Raw genomic sequence first — 19,166 nt, forward strand, 5'->3', positions numbered from 1 at the left:
CCCAGCTTGTAGAGATTTGGATGGCCTGAGGGGTATACTCCCTGGCTTGGACAAGGCTGAGGCCTAAACTGAGGTAGATCAAGGGGGAATCTAGAGATCTGGCTCTCCCACACTACACAACCCCTCTGTATTAGTCTCAGCTCACCCCTGGCACAATCAAGCTGGCTCCAGCACCTCTCTAGCCCCTAGGATGGTCTCTTAGGGCTCCACAGGGCCTTAGGCGCCCTCTATTCCACTTACTGCCCTTTTTATGAAGCTCCGACGCCGCTGGAGTCGTGTCGACGCCGTGAGGCGGCTCCGGTTCGATGTCGGCGGCCTCGGCGCAATGACAGTTCTTGACGACGCCGGTAGGCGGTTCCGGTTCGATGTCGGCGGCCTCGGCTCGATGTCGACCTCCGGTTCGATGACGTCGGGCAATCTTGGCTCGATGTCGACTTCGGGCGGCTCCGGAGTGCGATCTCCACTCCCGACCTCCGGTGCTCCTTTCCTCGGGTTCCGGCGACTCCGGAGTGCGACCTCCACTCCCGACCTCCGGCACGATTCTCTTCAGGTTCCGGTGACTCCGGAGTGCGATCTCCACTCCCGACCTCCGGCACGCTTCACCTCGGTCTCCGGCGACTCCGGAGGGCGGACTTCACTCCCCCGTCGACGCCGCACACTCGACCTCGGGTGACTTCCTCCTCGACCTCTGGTACTCTCCACGACCTCCGTCGGCGCCCTCTCTCGACCTCTGGCGGCTCCGGGTACGACGTCTGCTTTCCAGTCAGCGCCGCTTCTCCACCTCGGGCTCCAGGTCTCCAGGCTTCTCGACGTCGGACTTCAGGAAGTTACCAGTAACCAGGTCAGGAACTTGCTGTTCTTTACTTTTAAGGCCTGTTCCTGCTGTCCAGGTCCTTAAGATGGTTTTTCTTGCTTTCTCCCACACAGGGCTCCAGGCTGGGCTCAGTCAGTAGGGACTAGTATCAAGGGTGGGTTTATGGACCCCACTCCAGGCACAAGTTTCCACCCCAGCTGCCTCACTCCTTCCTCCTTCAGGTTTCTGCTGCTCTCTCCTCACCAGTCAGGTGCCAACCGCCAACTCCAACTGCCAACTCTGACTTAGCTTCCCAACATTCTAAACCGCCTCCAAATGTCACAGGGTTCCAGAATGTTGCAGAAGGTTCTAGTAGGTTCCAGTGGGTTCTGATGATGTCACAGGTGGCCTCCATTTTGTGCTCCAGGCCCTCAGACAGAAGTTCCAGGGGTAGATAAAATGGCTCCCTGAATCTGCATCAATACTAAAAAAGTCTGGTGGTTCCCAAAAAGGAAAAATTCTAACAGGGTTTGAGGCAAAAGTGGGACAAAATAAATAATGATGAGGAGGGACCACCCAAAGGGCTGACAGGTCTAACACGCGTCCCCCCCAGCTGAAAGTGGGGAGAGCTACCCAACCCCTTGGGAGTTCTCATCACTAAGGCGGAAATACCTTGAGAGACCGTCTGCATTGGCGTGGTCCACTCCAGGCCGATGTTCCACCTGAAAGTCCATTCCCTGTAGGGAGATAGACCACCTCAACAACTTGGGATTCTCCCCCTTCATCTGCATCAGCCAACGAAGGGGTCTGTGGTCGGTCTGAACTAGGAAGTGCGAGCCAAACAGGTATGGCCGCAACTTCTTCAGAGCCCATACCACTGCAAAGGCTTCACGCTCTATTGCACTCCAATTCTGTTCCCTGGGAAGTAGTCTCCGGGATAGGAAGACCACGGGTTGATCCAGACCCTCTTCATTGAGTTGCGATAACACTGCCCCAATGCCATGTTCTGATGCATCCGTCTGGACAATGAACTCCTTGGAAAAGTCTGGGGCCCTTAAGACCGGGGCCTCGCACATGGCTTGCTTCAGTCTCACAAAGGCCTGCTGACAAGCCTCCGTCCAGACTACCCGTCGAGGTTGTTTCTTGGACGTGAGCTCCGTGAGGGGGGCTACAATGGTACCGTACCCCTTCACGAAGCAACGGTAATATCCCGTGAGGCCCAGAAAATCTCGGACCTCAGTCTGTGTCTTGGGGGGTTCCCAGGCCATGATGGCCTCGATCTTCGCCTGGAGGGGTTGCACCGCTCCCCTACCCACCAAGTGTCCAAGGTACACTACCGACCCCTGCCCGATCTGGCACTTGCTGGCCTTGATCGTCAATCCAGCTTGTCTCAGGGCCTGGAGAACAGCTTGCAGGTGACGCAAGTGATCCTCCCAGCTGTTACTGAAGACGGCTATGTCATCCAGATAAGCAGCAGAGAAACTCTCCATTCCAGTGAGGATCTGGTTCACCAGACGCTGAAACGTGGCAGGTGCGTTCTTGAGCCCAAAGGGCATCACACAGAACTGGTAGTGGCCATTGGGCGTGGAGAAGGCTGACCTTTCCTTTGCTCCATCAGTCAGAGAGATCTGCCAGTACCCCGAAGTAAGGTCAAAGGTACTTAGATATTGGGCAGCTCCCAGCCGGTCAATCAATTCATCCGCCCTAGGGATCGGATGAGCATCAGTTTTGGTTACTGAATTCAGTCCCCGGTAGTCCACACAGAACCTCAGTTCCGGTTGGGCACCCGGTGGTGCAGCTTTTGGTACTAACACCACCGGACTGGACCAGGGGCTGCTGGAAGGTTCGATCACTCCTAGCTCCAGCATCTTAGTGACTTCACTGTGAATGCTGGCCTTCACCTTGTCTGACATCCGGTAGATCTTGGACTTCAGAGGTGGGCTGTCTCCTGTGTCCACATCATGGACGCACAGGTGAGTCCTACCCGGAACAAGGGAGAACAACGAAGAGTACTGTCCCAGGACCTGGCGGCAGTCCTCCTGCTGTTCAGGAGTTAGAGATGGGGAGAGAATCACTCCCTCCACCGACCCATCCTTCTCTTGAGACGCAAACAAATCGGGGAGAGGCTCGCTTTCCACGTCCTCTGCTCCGTCAGTCACCATCATCAAGATGACTTCGGGCCTCTCGTTGTGGGGTTTGAGGCGGTTGGCATGCAGCACCCGTAGGGGCTGACGAGGGGTTTTAAGATCCACCAAGTAGGTAGCCTTACCCTTCTTCTCCAACACCTCAAACGGTCCTGACCAGCGATCCTGGAGGGCGCTAAGCTCTCCCGGTTCGATCACCCACACCTTCTGGCCAGGCTCCAACTCCACCGGGTGAGCGTTGTGGTCATACCACGCCTTCATTACTGCTTGGCTGGCTTCCAAGTTGTCCGAAGCTTGCTTCCACAACTTAGCCATTTGGCTCCGGAAGGCCAGCATGTAGCTCACCACATCCTGGGGAAGCTTTCTGGGAGTTCTTTCCCATCCGTCTCTCACCAGGTTGAGAGGTCCACGTACAGGGTGCCCATACAAAAGTTTGAAGGGGCTGAAGCCCACTCCCCTCTGTGGCACTTCCCTGTAGGAAAACAATAGACAGGGTAGGAGGACGTCCCATTTCCTCCGCAGGCTTTCAGGCAGACTTCTGATCATGCCTTTCAAGGTTTTGTTAAACCTCTCCACCAGACCATTGGTCTGGGGGTGGTAAGGAGTTGTGAACCGGTAGGTCACTCCACACTCCTTCCACATGGCCCGCATGTACGCTGACATGAAGTTGGTCCCCCTGTCGGACACAACTTCCTTGGGAAAACCCACTCGGGTAAAGATTCCCATCAGGGCCCTAGCCACAACAGGTGCTGTTATGGTCCTCAGAGGTATTGCCTCTGGGTACCGTGTGGCATGTTCCACCAGAACCAGGATAAACCTGTGACCAGCTGACGTTGGCGGATCTAACGGACCCACAATGTCGATGCCCACCCTTTCAAAGGGGGTGCTAATGACAGGAAGTGGTTCCAGGGGAGCTTTCAGCTTCACCCCTGTTTTCCCACTGGCTTGGCAAGACACACATGTCCGGCAGTAGGTGTCAGACGACACTTTCATCTGAGGCCAATAAAAGTGTGGGACAAGACGGGCAAAGGTCTTGTCTTGCCCCAGGTGTCCTGCCAATGGGATCTCGTGAGCCAACTCCAGAAGGAAGGCTCGATAACGTTGAGGGACTACCAAGGCTCGTGACGATCCATGTAGGGGTGCCTTGGGTTCACTGTAGAGGAGACCATCCTCCCAGTAAACACTGTAGTTCCCTTCAACGTTCCCTGCTGCCTGGGCTGCGGCCTGTCGCCTCAGTCCCTCAAGGGTAGGGCACTCCTCCTGGCCCTGGCAGAATTCCTCCCTGGACGGGCCTCCCTCCACGTGCCACTCGGCCGGGATGGGTAGGTCCTCCAGTTCGGTGACATCCCCCACCGCAGACTCCTGGTCCACCACCTCCGGTGGCCTATCCGTCCTACGGGGGCGGACGCCGAGGCAGGCTCCTCCTGTCCTCGGTTCTTCCCTTGATTGGCAGCTGGCTGGGCCTTTGTTCCAGGCTCCAGCCGAAACGAACTCCCTCTCCGGGTAGTCGCGGACCCTGTGCTCACACAGGCCCAGTCAGGTGTACCCAGCATGAGTCCGGTATTCCACCTCCTTCCAAGCATTGTGCTCCATGTCATTCCCCAGTAGACAATCGACTGGCACGGCAGGGCTTACGGCAACTCGAAGTGAACCTGCAACCCCCTCCCATTCAAAGGGAACCTCGGCCACTGGATAGTGGCCTGTTCTGCCGTCAGCCATCGCGGCTGGGTGGAGTACATCGGGAATTACCTGCTCTGGAGACACCAGTTGGCTACGTACCATAGTCATACTGGCTCCTGTGTCTCTCAGAGCCTCCCCTCTTTGGCCGTTGATGGTGACCCACTGCCCATACTTTACAGTATTTGCGGGCACCTGGATCTTAGGAACCATCTCCCGTTCTCCCAGGGACACTAAAGTGACACCCGCCCACTCCCTTCCCTTAGTTAAGGGCATCTCCTCCCCGAGCACTGCACTAGCTACTCCGGGGTTCTTTCCTCCAATGGGAGGGGGTGGTCGTTTCGGGCACTTCGCATCTCCCTTATAGTGTCCAACGCCACCGCACTCGAAGCAATGGACAACCCTTGGCTGCTGACTCTGGCCAGGATTAGGGTTTCTGGGTGGGTTAGCCCTAGGGGTGAATCCTGTTCCCTTTCCTTGGAAATTATTTTGGGGGCCTTTAGAGAACTCCTTTTTCTTTTACCCTCCCTCTTTCTTCTGGGGGGCGCCCTGTCCGGCCTTTTGAGTATCCCCTCCAGTCCCCCTTGTGGACACCCGGGTACTAGCCCAAATGTCCGCCTCCTTAGCAAGCTTCCGGGGACTGGTCAGCTTTCTATCCACCAGGTGTTGACGCAGTTCAGGGAAACATTTTTCGAGCAGGTGTTCCTTCAACATTAAATCAAACAACCCCTCGTAGTCCCTCACCTCACTGCCCTGAATCCAACCCTCTAGTGCCTTCTTTGCATAGTCCAGGAAGTCCACCCAATTCTGTGTGCCCAGTTTGTGACTACCCCGGAACTTCTGTCTGTACTTTTCGGGTGTTAGTCCAAACTTTCTTATGAGCGCCACTTTCATGGTGGGGTAGTGGGTCTGCTCATCCTCCTCTAGGGCCAATAATGCATCCCTACCAGCTGGAGGCATGTACTTGTACAATCCCCCTCCCCAGTACTTCTCTGGAACCCCATGGGCCCTTAACGAGACTCATAGGCCGCTAGCCACTTGGCGATATCGTCACCCGCCCCATAGCTAGCTACTATGTCCTTCGGCAAGTAGGGTTTGGGTTCCCTAGTGAACTCTCTTTCTTCGCTGCCACCAATAGGAACAGGGTGTGCCCTGACTCTTAGGATCTGAAGATCTATCTCTTTCAGCCTTAACTCGTGAGCCATCCTCTGTCCCTCCTTCTCCAGCTCCGCTAACTTCCATGTGAGCTGTCTTTTCTCCCTCCGGTCAGTTAACTCTGCTTCAGATAAGCCACCGCTAGAGACAGTGCTGCCCTTCCTGGAAATGGTTCTGGGCCCCGCTACTAGGTTCCCCACTTCAGGTTGGTACATCCCAGCCCCCTCGCTGTCAGGCTCTCCATCCCTGTCCTCCTGCTCAGCCTTACTCTCTCGTCGTGCCTCCCCCCAAGCCCTCAAGCTGGTCTGGAGTTCAGCCTTCTTGGCACCTGGGGGACAGTACACCCCCTCTCTCTGACAAAACTCTCTGAGTTGGGCCACAGAATAACTTTCCAGGTCTTCTAGCACAAACTCCATTTTGCCCACTCAGAACAGAAGACAGGTTTTTACAGAAGCTATGCAGGGGGGTACCTTATATAATACCTCCTCCCACCACCAGAGTAAATTTGGAAAAACAAAAACTCACAATTAGGAAGGCCGCTTTGAGAAAACTCCCGGTGTAGGCCTATGGACTACCCACAGTTATTGTCGAGTATACGTAGGCACAGCTCAATCCCACCGCTGAACACCAATCATGTTAGAAAAACACACTCCCACACCGGAAGGGTGGTGGTGTTCTCCCAGACACACTGTGGTAGCTTGGCTCGAGCGGGAAGGAAGGCACCGTGTTAAGCATACGTCACACCCTCACAATAACCATGCGTGCATCCGTTCCAAAAACGACACTACACCTTAAAAATTATACTGAAAATATATCTCTTTATCTTCTTTTCTCTTAGTTGCTGATTAAATAAATAATAATACAATCACAGTACACAAGGCTTTTCCTGTGGAAGGGTACGTCAAATAAATACTATCTTAACGATTCAATAAATAAGGTAGGTCATAAAGAATCAAGGCATAAATATAAGTGCATTACATAACAGGCAATTAAATATTATGAGGCAATAAATACTGCGAGACAATAAATATTGTGCGATAATAAATACTGTGAAACAATAAATACTGTGAGGCAATAAATAGGATGAATACAATAAATACAGTGCTCTCAATAAATAGTAAAAGCCAACAGTGACACTTGAAAATCAGTTCACATTCCTGAGGTACTATGGGATGTTTTGACCCAATCCCAGCTTGTAGAGATTTGGATGGCCTGAGGGGTATACTCCCTGGCTTGGACAAGGCTGAGGCCTAAACTGAGGTAGATCAAGGGGGAATCTAGAGATCTGGCTCTCCCACACTACACAACCCCTCTGTATTAGTCTCAGCTCACCCCTGGCACAATCAAGCTGGCTCCAGCACCTCTCTAGCCCCTAGGATGGTCTCTTAGGGCTCCACAGGGCCTTAGGCGCCCTCTATTCCACTTACTGCCCTTTTTATGAAGCTCCGACGCCGCTGGAGTCGTGTCGACGCCGTGAGGCGGCTCCGGTTCGATGTCGGCGGCCTCGGCGCAATGACAGTTCTTGACGACGCCGGTAGGCGGTTCCGGGTCGATGTCGGCGGCCTCGGCTCGATGTCGACCTCCGGTTCGATGACGTCGGGCAGTCTTGGCTCGATGTCGACTTCGGGCGGCTCCGGTTCGATGTCGGCGGCCTCGGCTCGATGTCGACCTCCGGTTCGATGACGTCGGGCAATCTTGGCTCGATGTCGACTTCGGGCGGCTCCGGAGTGCGATCTCCACTCCCGACCTCCGGTGCTCCTTTCCTCGGGTTCCGGCGACTCCGGAGTGCGACCTCCACTCCCGACCTCCGGCACGATTCTCTTCAGGTTCCGGCGACTCCGGAGTGCGATCTCCACTCCCGACCTCCGGCACGCTTCACCTCGGTCTCCGGAGACTCCGGAGGGCGGACTTCACTCCCCCGTCGACGCCGCACACTCGACCTCGGGTGACTTCCTCCTCGACCTCTGGTACTCTCCACGACCTCCGTCGGCGCCCTCTCTCGACCTCTGGCGGCTCCGGGTACGACGTCTGCTTTCCAGTCAGCGCCGCTTCTCCACCTCGGGCTCCAGGTCTCCAGGCTTCTCGACGTCGGACTTCAGGAAGTTACCAGTAACCAGGTCAGGAACTTGCTGTTCTTTACTTTTAAGGCCTGTTCCTGCTGTCCAGGTCCTTAAGATGGTTTTTCTTGCTTTCTCCCACACAGGGCTCCAGGCTGGGCTCAGTCAGTAGGGACTAGTATCAAGGGTGGGTTTATGGACCCCACTCCAGGCACAAGTTTCCACCCCTGCTGCCTCACTCCTTTCTCCTTCAGGTTTCTGCTGCTCTCTCCTCACCAGTCAGGTGCCAACCGCCAACTCCAACTGCCAACTCTGACTTAGCTTCCCAACATTCTAAACCGCCTCCAACTGTCACAGGGTTCCAGAATGTTGCAGAAGGTTCTAGTAGGTTCCAGTGGGTTCTGATGATGTCACAGGTGGCCTCCATTTTGTGCTCCAGGCCCTCAGACAGAAGTTCCAGGGGTAGATAAAATGGCTCCCTGAATCTGCATCAATACTAAAAAAGTCTGGTGGTTCCCAAAAAGGAAAAATTCTAACAGGGTTTGAGGCAAAAGTGGGACAAAATAAATAATGATGAGGAGAGACCACCCAAAGGGCTGACAGGTCTAACAATCCCTAACATCCAAAGTTATTTATTGGACGATGAGGTATTGCCGATTTTTATCAATAACTGGACATGCACATACATTGAAATAGTATTATGTTACAATGTTAGTGTTCTAAATGTCTATATAGTTTAATTATTTTGTGATTGTGTTGTACCCTGGGATTGCAATTGTATACTTTCGGCTCCTTTTATCCCTCGCACCCCAGTAATTAAGTGCATAATTAAGATGGGGAAGCGGGCTTGTACTGTGAAGCAACAAAATCTTGCTCCCCTAACAAGTATTTCTAAACCTACATCTATAGATAAAATGCTAGAGAAAGCATTAGGAGCAGTGGCCACAGAAATAGAATGTACAGAGCGGCGCCTTTCGATCACCCCAAATTTAGAGCTGAGCCCGCAAGTTTGTGATTCGTTAATTGACACACGGGCAGCAGACTCAGAGTCTACCAAAGACCAATTTATAACCGAGGTGATACAGACCCTGGATCTCTCTAGAGATGTCATCCCCCGGTGCACTGGTAGAAAATGTAAAGAAAAAACAAAACATAATGTTAAACCACCTATAAGAAGGAAAAAGGGGCAGGAAGTGGTCAAGGAAAAGGGCAATCAGGGTGGGAATCATATTGAGGCTAGGCCAGAATCCATTAATGATCAGCCCGTGTGGGTCTCATTGCTGGTGACGAATCTCCAGCAGCAAATAAGAACTATCATTAAAGAAGAATTAATTCCTGTAGTGGCAATGTTAGATAGGCTGTCAGCAAAGTGAAACGGATGGGCAAAAAATAAAGAGACGTCTAAAGATATAACTAACATAGCCAGAATGCCGTGTGCTCAGGTCCCTATGAGCAACGTGCAAGTTGGGCCCCCCATAATTACCAAAGATCCTTGCAATTCGGGATCACAAGAAAAATCCTCAAACGATAGGGGGGAAAATGATATTTCTGTGGGGCAATGCCTAGTGACAACAAATTTGGCGCATCAGGACCGCCCTCGGTTGGCAGGGAGAAGGACACTGGAGGACACCCCTAGGCGGGGGACGATTGATATCCCCTCAAATCAGGACCGTAATGATCTAGATAAAAAAAAAAAACCATATTGCCCCCTAATTATAAATTTACCGCCGGAGTCTGCCCCATATGTATTGGTACTTGCAGGGGCCCCAGAACTAAGAAAGGGATTAATTGAAACACATCAAGAGGTAAAACACAAAACCATTCATTGGTTAGCAAATCATAGTGATTTTGGTTATGAGAACACCCATGAGATATTAACTACAAGAAGGGTAGGATGGATAGGCGAGCACCACAAGGATATTCATGGGGATTGCGTAGTAATTAATTTTAGAAACCCAAGCATTATTGAACAAATTTTAGCAACAGAATATGGGAGGAATAGGGGGAGTATTATTTTACTCCCTTTAGGATATTTCTATCCCCCAATAAGGCCTTACCACCAAGATCATTTCTATCAGTTGAAAAGGAGATTGCCTCCTAAAAGAGAGGTACCCCCAAACCCAGGCCAGCTGCTGCATAATCTCCCAATTTTTAATATTCCAACTGGTAATAGGTTCAGTCCCCTTGAGGGAGTGGACTGACTGAAGGGACCTAATATAACTAATAATGCGGGAATAGCCTCAATAACATTAGACCTAGAGAGTCAGGGTAGTCTTATAGGGCCAAATTGTGAGTTTGAGGACGGATTGGCCAGAGGGGGCATGAGCGGCTCCCGAAATCTAAGCCACCCTCTCTCTCGGTTTGACCACTTTGAAAACCTTGAACAATCACTGGATCCAGACCCAAAGCCCCCCGATGCTGCTGAATTAACAAATGCTTCTTTAAATCAGCCAATACTGGTGACCCATATAAGAACTCATTGACTACCCAGGCAACAAGGATTTTGTCTTGGAATATTGCGGGACTAAACAGTAAATTAGATGACCCCGAATGGGGAACTTTTATTGATTATTTTGAAACCTGCATGTTCCAAGAAACCTGGGCAAGAAGAGAGGTTTTCAAATTAGGCTATGCTAGTTTCAACATTCCGGCAACCTCGGGGGGAAAATGGAGACCATCCGGGGGCCTTACAATCTGGGTGGGATCTCATTTGGGGTGTACAGCGGTTCAAATTGACAGAGGGTCAAGTGACATTTTAAGCGTCCTGTTACGGTTTCCTTCAAAGCCCCCTGTTGTCTTAATAAATGTATATTCACGACCCTCTCCTAATGGCAATGAATCCAACACAGTGGAAGAGTTAACTACTTTCCTAGGTTCTATTGATACTAATCAGATGAATATAGTAGGTGGGGACTTTAATTGTCAGTTTGAGCCGCTAGAGGGGTTACCTCCTGATGGTTCGTTTGAGGAGGACCACTTTTTGTAAATCCCAGAGTCAGGATGCCCAAAAGTCAAAAGATGGTCCCCACTAGTGATTCAGATGAGTTGTCTCACTTTGAGACACTCCCTCCGAGCTTGCAATGGGAGATCTCTATCCGAATCATCGAATGGTTATACGTTCCATAGCAAAAATCGTGGGTCTATATTAGACTATATTTTTATTAACTCACATTTTTGGGATAGGATGATGGATTTTAAGATAATCCCACGTCTAGATAGTGACCATGCTGCACTAGTTGCGGAACTTAAAGCATTGAATATGGGGAGCCTGCCAGTTACAGATAACCCTTCTGATTCTAGGGTGGTGGTTTCACATTGCAGGAAGAGAGTGAAATGGTCAAATTTTAGCCAATCCGAAGATAGATTGGCCAGCTTATATGATGCCTTGTTACCGGTTTTTACAGATGCGTCCAACTTATGTAGCCTGATTAAGGAGGGTATAGATCTACAGGCCCAATCGAATTATGATAAATTAGGAAAAGTCACTTTTGAATTTTTTTTCCCAAATAAAATTTTGAAACAAGATAAGTTGCCCCCCCCACCCTTGGTACAATACTTCTTGCCGTCAGGCTAAAAAGGCTTTAGTAATATCTATTAAAGCCAAAGATCGCCTCTCAATACGGTCGGCAAGAGTAAACTATGAAGTAGCTACACAAGAGGCTAAGCAAAGGTGGGAAGAAGAAAATTGGGCCACAATGAAAACTACCTTAGGAGACAGAGACATGAGGACATTTTGGGGAATTGCTAATTCTGGTACAACCACCCTCCGAAGTGCGGTTGAGCCAAACCTAGACAAACAGGTTTGGCGGGAGCACTTCGAAACCTTGTATGCTAAGGAGCCCGGTGATGATTCTGTTTATGGCTGTGATCCATCAGTTCCATGTCCTGCAGGTAATTGGGATTTAATGCCCTTGACTGATGGAGATGTGGGCCTGAGCATAACCATAAAAGAAATAAAGGTCGCACTAGCAAGAATAGCTCCGGGCAAAGCACCAGGTTTGGATAAGATACCTGGAGACCTCTTCAAGACTGAACCTGCTATTTGAGCTCCATATCTTTGGATGCTTTTTAATTCAATTATGCAAGGCATGAAGATTCCCCCAAGCTGGCTTGGTGCGGAAATAATTCCGATTTTTAAAAAGGGTTCCCACACTCCTCCCAACCAACTATAGACCTATAAGTCTAATAGATATTTCTCAGAAGATTTTTGCGCAAGTCTTATTCCTTAGATTGCAGTCATGGATGGAAGAGAGGAAGGTTCTGTCCGCCCTCCAGGCCGGGTTCAGGGAAAAGTTGTCGACCCTGGACCAAGTACTAAGATTACAATTGCTGTACTGGAAGACTGTATGTGTGCAGGGGGGTAGTCTCTTCTTAATTTTTGTAGATTTGAGATCTGCATTTGATCTAGTACCTAGGGAGAAATTATGGTTGGTTTTGGCTGAGATGGGGGTCCCAGTATATCTAATTCGACTTTTTAAACGTTTACATGAATGCAATTATGCGCAAATTAGGTATGGAAAGGACGGTAATCTCACAGCCCCTATACCCATTAACCATGGTGTACGCCAGGGGTGCGTGCTTGCGCCAACTTTATTAAGCCTCTATATTAATGGCCTGATTGATGTCTTGCTTGTAGAAAAAGATCTTGACGCCCCTAAGTTAGCCTCCCGTAGAATCTCGGCAATGATGTTTGCCGATGATACCCTATTGGTAGCTAAATCGCCTATGGGGATACAAAGGGTTTTGGATAAATTTGAGATGTTCTGTAGAGATAGAGGCCTAGAAATGAACCTACAGAAAAACAAATTTATGGCATTTAATTGCCCAAAAAGTGCACGCCCTAACCCGTCTTTAAATGGTAAACCCCTTGAGAGAGTGTCATCCTTTGTGTATTTAGGCATTACAATCTCCGAGTCTATGGAATGGGGGGCGCATAGTACAAAATCCACGCTAAAATTAGCACAATCTTCAGGTGGCATCATGAAGGTCTTTAATAAGTCCAGCAAAAGAATTGTTAGTCCAGCAATAGAAATCTATAGGGCTCAAGCGAGAGGTGGGGCTTTATATGGCACAGAGTTAAGGGGCCACCTAAACTTGAAAAAATTAACACAGGTGGAGAACCAATACTTAAGACAGTTATTTAGATTACCACGCAGTACCCCGTTGGTCCCGCTACGTCTCGATACAGGTATAACTTCAATAGTTGAAGTAGCGAGTCTCAAGCCTATAATGTATTGGCGCCGCCTCTGGACTTCCCCCGAACTCATATCCTACAGGGAGGAATTACTAGAGGTACTGAGGGTACGGGGTGCTGTAAAGATTCCGTGGCTCGACCACATAAAATCTCTGTTAATTAGCATGGGTTTAGGGGATTGTTGGTCTGAACCCGAGTCAGCCTGTCTGCTAATATCTAAGGATCATATGAAGGCATGCTATAAAGAGTACAGACTGACTCAACTTCATACCCTTTCTGGGACTGGGAAACTTACTAGTGGTTTTTTAGAAATAAAAGATTTTCCCTGCTTTGAGTCGGCAATAGATCTCATAACTCCACCAGCGGCTAGGAAGCTCTATTTACAATACACATATGGGGTGCTTCCACTTCGCTGCTTTACATCTAAGTGGAGAGACCAACAAATGATTCAGTGCCCGGCATGTGACTATCCTGAGGAAACTGAGCTTCATGTTTTTTTAGCTGTTTAGGCTATCAGAAGGCAAGGAGACGTTGGTTGGTCCAGATTTGTAGGAATCTTGGCAATAGGCGCTGCCTCGAAGTATTTAGGATACTGAAATCTGATTCAAGCATCCCAATAGTATACTCGGTTGCAGGTTTCTTGTTTTCAATGTGGTGCACTAGAAGGGTTTACCTGAGATCTCGAAATAATGCATCGATTGCCCTGTAGCAAGTGTGATAGTACAGTAAATCCACTAACTATTTTTGTGCTTCATGGATAGTTTTATATTCAAGAGCTTTTTGCTTCTTTTTATACAGATGTTTTTTTGAGCTAATTCATGTATTTATTGCACCACGCACTTTTCGAAGTCAATTGTGTAACCCTTGTCCAAATCCTATACCTCAAAATCTAATGTATTCTTAATATGAAAATGTGGGTACAATTACCATTGTTTTTATCTTTTTTCTTTTAATTATGACTGGCAGCATGATGTAATTTTAGATGTCAAATGTTTGCTGTGTGTTGTACTTTTTAGGTCATTCTGTCCGAAATAAAGTCTTTTTGAATGAATGAATGATAACTAAAACAAGCATTGAAAATGCAATAGGTCTCGACTTTGATTAAGTTAAAGCCATTTGCTTTGCTAATGGTATTGTATAGCAAAGCAAATGGCTTTAACTTAATGAAAGGCGAGACCTATTGCAATTTTAATGCTTGTTTGAAACGATCCGATAATATCTCCCGGTGAGTCATTGTCTATAAACCAGTTTCCCATGGACAAAAATTATATGAAATTGTGTGATGCAAAATTACACCAACAAAAAATGCAGATTTCGCCGACACTATTAAATTTCATCCAGACCTATGTGTGAAGTTCACCCTCAATTAAGCGTGGCCAACGTAATTAAGGGCGTGGCTTAAAACACGCAAGCTAAAAATCTGTGCTTACCATACTGTGCCGCCCGCCTTGTATTTTTCTGTTTCTGTAAATGCATCCAGATATATGATACAATAAGTAACATCATACCTACAACAAGTCCGGACTATTGGCTTTGTCAATGGTTGTTAGTTGCATAAGATAAATAAGAGGCATCGATGGCTTGTATATAATATTGAAAAAGCTTCCACTTAAAGCCCTGGTGACACCACAACGCTGTTGCTGTTCCTGAGTTTCAAAAAGAGAAGCGAAATCCAGGGAGAAAATAACTCTCTTTAAAGGAATTCCCTTCCCCTACAACGCTCATCTGGCATGACGTCATGCCATAACTTCTCCACTAGTAAGAAGTGAGCAGTGTGAGCAACGCACATCGATGTGCCTGCTGTCACTGCAGTCCAAAAAAACATGGACCGCCTGTGTCAGGGCACAAAACAGAGCCCAATAGTGACCCGTTTCAAGGCCTCCTTAAAAAAAAGTGCCGGTGCTCAGATCCAATGAGACCCGGCCCACTTAAAGCCCTGACCCCTATCATGCAATCAACACAGATAAACGGTGTCATCAAACCTCACCAAGAAAAACACGCGCAGGAGCAACAGCAACTGCTGGAAAGTTTCCAGTCCCAGTCCTGCGCCTGGGGAAATTCAAAAGGTGAGGACTCTATATGGTGGGCTGTAAAAGTATATTAATTAATCCAAGCGTCAGTTCGGTTTGCGGATGACTTGCCAGGGCAGCCACTGTGTTTCACCAACTGCCAGTCACCAAAAGGCACCCGAAGATTTTAAATACACGACAATCAAGGTGAATTAGTACAGAGTTGGAATATGCGCGTGCACGTTGCAAAGAACACTAGTCCTTGTCTAGCAGCTTCCCGAATAGGGGCGAGGTTACTGGAGATTGCTCTGAAATTAGCCGCACGAACAACAAGGCGCAGCGTGCTATTGTGTTTTGAGAGAATTAAAGGCACAGTACACAAATATCTGTAGACCTCTTGACACATGATTTCTGCATTTAAAGGGAGAGTATCTGTACTTCCCTTGGAGTACTAATACATTTAATCACCTGAATCAGCAATAGTCTACCTATTTTACTAACCTGCAGGGCTGCTAAACATTTTTGGGGGAAATATCTGCACACCTCAGTAGGACTTTACTGCTTTTACTGGAGAAGTGTTGCTTTTAATGTAAGGGCACTAAAACCTCTCAGCAGGGCTGCACTATTTCTAAGGCAAAAACATTGCTACTTGTCAGCTGGGGTGCGCTACATTTAACGTACAGCCCTGGCGTTTGTCAGCTCAGCAGGCTGTTTTCCACGGGACAGCACAAATACTCTTCAGAAGGGCTGTGCTGCTTTTCGCGGATTACTCACACTCAACCAGGGCTGCACTCATTTCCATGGAATTCTACTCATATTGTTCATGACTACACTGCCTTTAGTACAGTGGAACTGACACTCAGCACAGGACATATATGGAAATAGAGCTGCACAGCATTCTTCACCAGGACTGCAATATGTTTCACATGTAAGGTACTCTTCAGTAGCAGTGTCAGTCTTTAAACTGGGGAAGATGTGTTCCTAGTGGCTGTCATGTCAACTGTAAAACCGGCGCAACATTGCTAGTTTAAACATCTGATGACATATTGTGTGATCTTGGACAAAGCACTCCATTAGCAACAACTTTCAGCATGATTACAATACATTCAGCATACCTGCTGAATGGTAAAGCAATTTACGTGCAGCGTGCAGGTCAAAGGTTAGACATCCTCTGGGTGTACACAACTCAGCATGACCTTACTCCACCCCATCGTAAATAAGTGTAACCTTCCCGACCTCGCAGCTAAGAGATACGATGTTGTTACCAGTAGCGCTATAAGCATGTCTCGGGCCTTGGTGGAAGCAAAGAAATATGTCCGTCTTTGAATGCAGTTGGTGTAGTAAAATACAACAATTATCAGGGTTAAATTGGTCCTCCAAGACTCTGGGCCCTGGCGCAACTGCACCTGCTACACCACTGTCTGTTACATACATTTTACCGTATCCGTCGACTCACTACTACCACACCTGGATGCTACTGCATTGCATTTAGAGGTATGATGTCAGTTTTTTTCTCTCTTTTAACATTAAAAGAAGCTGGTTTTTCACTCCTCAGAACCTATGAATCCTTTAAAAGGCAGAGAACAGGAGCTTACAGCCGGCCTGGGATGTCTTCAAAGAGATTGTTTCAGCAACACAAGTGAAAAAGAAACCTGTGTCAGTACCTGCAAGCAGCCTGTACCAGTACCTCCGTGGCAGTGCATTCCCACACACTCAGAGGGCCAGTGAACGAAGTTCTCCATAAAGCACACCGGCATGCGCGCGCCCGTGCACATCTCTTTACAGGGCGAACAGAAGATGTGCACGCGGGGACTGGTTTTACTGGTGGCGAAAAAAAAAGTCCACAGAGTATCACGCCGCCAGTAAAAGGGTCAATACCCGCGTGCACATCTTCTGTCTTGTTTGTCTCCCAGCGTGCACGCTGGAATCGTATCGAATCCAAAAGGCCTGTCCTGGCAGAGCAGCGCATGTGCTGCTTTCGCCAGGCCGAGACCTAAAAATGAATGATTTCTGCAGGTACAATTACTTACTTCAGAATTGCGGTCTACATTCCATGGCTCTAGAGTAAATAAATAGGTGAATACCAATGTACCCAATACTGGTTAGGGAGCCAACAGTTGTGTAAGGGGTTAATAAGAACTCTTGTCCAGGATGACTAGAAACAGAGAATCAAAGTAAATGGTATGTATGCATCTGGGCATTGAAAGTACCCAGGTTCTTACCAATTAGCGTGACTTGAGAGTTCTATTAAAACCTCATACTCTAAATCATCTGTTATGATTTCTTGACACCCTGTCCATTCATCACAATAACTGTTTTTCAATATAGATCTTAGATACAGAATAGAAAAAAAATGTCTTATGGAAATATTCCATTTTACAACATTTCCACAGGATACTTTATGACCTGGCATTAATAGAGAGACCTTAAAGTGCAGCAAGAGTGTGCCTTATATGGTGCATAGTAGGACACTTGTTGTGCAACATGCACAGACATCAAACAGGCTGTATAACACAAGTCCAAAAGTATGAAAAAAAGTTATGTTTGCCAACTGAGCTAAGGAAGAAATGGACATCAAGGCTCTTTTGTGCTCCAAAACACTCAAGAAGAAATGTGCTTTGCCAAGATATCTGACTCAGTCCCTTACATGAGTGCTAAAAGAACTTAATCCAAAATGTAGATTCACCACATATATTATAATTAGGATGTGGTGGAAGCCTGTGCCTCCAAACAGAAGTTGTCCTAATAGATGTTAAAGAACAGGCATTCCATTAAATGACTTTGAGATGAGCGGTGTCAGAAAATGCATGGCTTTAATGAAAACCAATAAACACTCAAGGGGACAAATCATCTCCCATGCATTTTTCAGTACAATGCACAATCACCATTTTCTGCCATTTCCAGATGTGGGAATCGCTAGGGTTGGCAAAAATGACAGATTTATATCTTTTTTAATCAATAGCAATAATTGATAATTGACCATGACCGGATCACAGTTCATCAATACCGGATCAAAGGCTGACATTTCTGGTAGGCAGGATGGGAGACAGCGTTTACAACGCTGGTCATACCGCGCGGGTTGATAACAACGCAGACGTTACATCGTCCGCGTTGTTACCACGCATGGCATTACATCGCAACTCGTTTCTATGACTTGAGCTAGATGGCGTGCAACACCAGGGAATGTGTTGGCTTTTAAGTCCAACACATTCCCTGCTGTTGCGCTAACTGGAGTAGGAATAGTAATTTATACAATTCCTAAGTCCAGCGCGCCATCTAGAAACGACTTGTGATGTAATGCCATGCGTGATAACAACGCGGACGATGTAACGTCCGCATTGTAACGTACCGCGTGGTATTTGCTTGCGGTGTAACGTCATATATTCAGGCAGGACGTATCCCATTTTTAACCCACCACAAGAAAACACATTTTTAAAATATTAAAATATGCTAACTAAGAGATATCATGTACAAAAAGATTAAGGGCCTTATTTAGAGTTTTGGGGATGGCCTGCTCTTGCACAAACATGGTATATGTCCTATCCACGGATTTACAAGTGCATTATAGCCTATGGTTCTTACAATGTGGCACAGTAGATATTCGCCACATTTTGACGGAATATCTTGTCCACCAAACTATGACTCTGGCCCTAATTGCTCCTCTTTAGGCATTTCCAAATATCTGGAAAAACTGAAAAAAGTTTATGCCATGAAATGGACTGTCATTTGCCACTATTGACGTGGTAAATGTTATTAAAGTGTTAATACCTAAAGAAACTGATTAAATTTGACATGAAAGCCACCATAACAAAACGGTATTCATTAAACTAGGCTAAAACAGATTGTGTAACCCACGTATGTTTACTTCAACCTGAATTTTTCCTGGCCATCACAGCCATCAGCAATTCTGTATATGACATCAACTTCAGAAGTTTAAGGGCATACCAAACAGTCCTAGCTAAGCAGAATAATTGGGTACTGGCCATTGTGTTTCCGGAAGGAATCTTCACCTCTACTGCAAGCACTTCTGATAGAGTTGTATATGTGCAGAGAGGTTTGTCATAACAACAATGCTCCAGATAGTATTTGAGGTATGCCTCCCATCTTGCAAAGTAAACACTCGATGCACACTACTTG

At 47.7% G+C, this 19,166-nt stretch overlaps 1 protein-coding gene across 1 annotated transcript in view; it reads right to left on the minus strand.

The window, feature by feature from the left end:
* Window positions 1-19,166, minus strand: part of WDFY1 (WD repeat and FYVE domain containing 1) — a 256,919-nt gene that overhangs the window by 167,854 nt on the left and 69,899 nt on the right. The window lies entirely within an intron of this gene.

The sequence above is a fragment of the Triturus cristatus genome, chromosome 11 (assembly GCF_964204655.1).
Source record: "Triturus cristatus chromosome 11, aTriCri1.1, whole genome shotgun sequence".
Taxonomy (NCBI): domain Eukaryota; kingdom Metazoa; phylum Chordata; class Amphibia; order Caudata; family Salamandridae; genus Triturus; species Triturus cristatus.